This window comes from Dendrobates tinctorius, unplaced genomic scaffold, assembly GCF_039654945.1.
Source record: "Dendrobates tinctorius isolate UK_male_01 unplaced genomic scaffold, ASM3965494v1 ptg000071l, whole genome shotgun sequence".
Classification (NCBI taxonomy): Eukaryota; Metazoa; Chordata; class Amphibia; order Anura; family Dendrobatidae; genus Dendrobates; species Dendrobates tinctorius.
In genome coordinates, this window is record NW_027361739.1 from 19,987,981 (window position 1) to 19,990,851 (window position 2,871).

The 2,871-nt window shown below is 41.3% G+C and overlaps 1 protein-coding gene across 1 annotated transcript in view; it reads left to right on the top strand.

Moving 5' to 3' along the window:
• The window catches only part of FAM217B (family with sequence similarity 217 member B), an 85,473-nt gene that overhangs the window by 7,318 nt on the left and 75,284 nt on the right, over nucleotides 1–2,871 (top strand). The window lies entirely within an intron of this gene.

The following is a 2,871-nucleotide window of genomic DNA, read 5'->3' on the forward strand; positions in this document are numbered from 1 at the left end:
CTGCGCACGATCTGCCCACCCTATGCTAAAGATAGGGTGCGCCGATCGCAGGCGCCGCTGTGCGCTAGGAGGCGGCGCTACAAGGAAGGGGCGGGCACGCCGGGCAGAGAGCCGGCTCGGGGGCGGAGCTACCCCCGGCCGTGCGTGCGCTTAAAAAGCGCGAATGTGAAACCAGCCTAACCAGCATACAAAGAGTCGTTAACTTCTTCAGCGCCCAAGCGTCCATTTAATATGAGAAGCAAAACACACAGGCTAAATGGAAGACCTGCCATTCACAGTACATAAAGATTGCCTAACCCCCGATCTCCCAGGAGGACGTGACACACTATTCAGATCGTACTCAGTAATGAAAGTCAATGAGTGCATGGAAAACATCCGACTGCATTCGGATGACATCTGATTTCCACGGATTGAGTGGAGAATATGGTGACATTTTTTTTCTCTACTACTAATCCTAGAGAATCAGCTCACACTATGCTCACACTCTCTGATCAAACTCTGATCAGAGTTTGATTGGTGTGTAATTTACATAATCTACCTGGTTCTTTTGGATGGAAAAATATACTTGATTCTAACCTAAATGGGCAAAATTGTAAAGTGCTTTTAAAAACAAGCAACTTTGCAATTTAAGGTAACTCTTATTAAAAATCCTCTCTGTTATCATGAAATTTTATTTATTTAGTTTACTCACTTATATAGCGCCATTAATTCCACAGCGCTTTATAGACATTATTGGCCCTGTCCCTGATGAGGCTCACAATCTAGTATCCCTATCAGTATGTCTTTTGAATGTGGGAGGAAACCGGAGTACCCTGAGGAAACCCGCACAAACACAGGGAGAACATACAAACTCCTTGCAGATGTTGTCCTTGCTGGGATTTGAACCTAGCACCCCAGCGCTGAAATAAAGTATTTTTATATAGTTTACTGCTCATTGCCTAGGTTACCGGCCACCTCTCCAATCAGTTGTGTCCAATTTTCTAGGCAGGGAGCATGCACTTGCAAAGCGTTTTTGTGTCCCCGCACTGCTCCTTTGCTGCCATTGGTCTGAACTGTCAATCGTTTAGGAGTCTTTTGGCAAGAAGGAAGGCAGGAGAGCGGTGCAGTGAAGATCTATAATGAAAATATCCCTTTGTCATAATAAGGCCAGGGTTAGACGGGCATACGTTCTCTCATGCGAGAGAATCGGGCCGATTAGACTAGTGTCACTCTGCTCAAACTCTGAGTTTGAGCCGAGTGTCATTTGAGTCTGATCCAATTCTCTTGCATGAGAGAATTGCAGCACAGATGCAAAGAACATGGAGAACTTAATATATCCATCTTCTCCATTGTCTAATATACAGGGTGTGCATGGTCCAAATATCGAATGCACTTGCAGCACGCTGCGATGGTTTTCTCATGACGAATCTGCATGGGAAAAAAATTGCAGATCTTCACTGCCTCATAGTAAAACATTCACTGCCTCACAATAAAACATTAGGCCAAGTGCTATCCTATAAAACATTGGCTATCATTCGTCCGAGTTATACGCTAGTGTGAGCGCACCCTTACACTGCTTCCCAGGCCCCTCAGGACAGTGAGAAATGGACTGCTGTGTATGCACATATACACAGGAGCTTGTCAATCTGCACCCTGAAGAGTTCTCCTTATGAATACATAAGATCCATACAGTAAGGGGGCATATTTGTCAAGGTAAATACATCACAAATAAAACTGTCTTTCATGACTTGCACCATATTTATTAACCCCTTAACAACTGCCAATACGCTTTTTTACCCCTTCATGACCCAGCCTATTTTGACCTTAATGACCAGGCCATTTTTTGCAATTCTGACCAGTGTCCCTTTATGAGGTAATAACTCTGGAACGCTTCAACGCATCTTAGCGATTCTGAGATAGTTTTTTTTCGTGACATATTGAGCTTCATGTTAGTGGTAAATTTAGGTCGATAATTTTTGCGTATATTTGTGAAAAAATCAAATTTGGCGAAAATTTTGAAAATTTCGCAATTTTCACATTTTGAATTTTTATTCTGTTAAACCAGAGAGTTATGTGACACAACATAGTTGCTAAATAACATTTCCCACATGTCTACTTTTTTTTTTTTAATCCAGTTATTTTTATTTAGGTTTCAAAAGATTTTAAACAATAAACAGTGGATATCAATATACATGTAACAATTCACATATCTTGTAGTAATACAATCAAAGCCATCCCCCCCTCCCCACATGTCTACTTTACATCAGCACAATTTTGGAAAAAAAAAATTTTTTGGTAGGAAGTTATAAGGGTTAAAAGTTGACCAGTGATTTCTCATTTTTACAACAAAATTTACAGAACCATTTTTGTTAGGGACCACCTCACATTTGAAGTCACTTTGAGGGATCTATATGGCAGAAAATACCCCAAACTGACACCATTCTAAAAACTGCACCCCTCAAGTTCATCAGAACTACATTCAAGAAGATTATTAACCCTTCAAGTGCTTCACAGGAACTAAAGCAACGTGGAAGGAAAAAATGGACATTTTAATTTTTCCAACAAAAATTTTCTTTTAGCATCATTTTTTTCATTTTCACATGGGCAACAGGATAAAATGGATCCTAAAATTTGTTGGGCAATTTCTCCTGAGTACACCGATAACTCATATGTGGTCATAAACAACTGTTTGGGCGCACGGCAGGGCTCAGAAGGGAAGGAGCGCCATTTGACTTTTTGAATGGAAAATATGCTGGAATATTTAGCGGTTGCCATGTCGCGTTTGGAGAGCCCCTGTGTGCCTAAACATTGGAGCTACCCCACAAGTGACCCCATTTTGGAAACTAGACCCCCAAGGAACTTGGTAGAAAAGAGAAAACCAGAGTCCAAAAC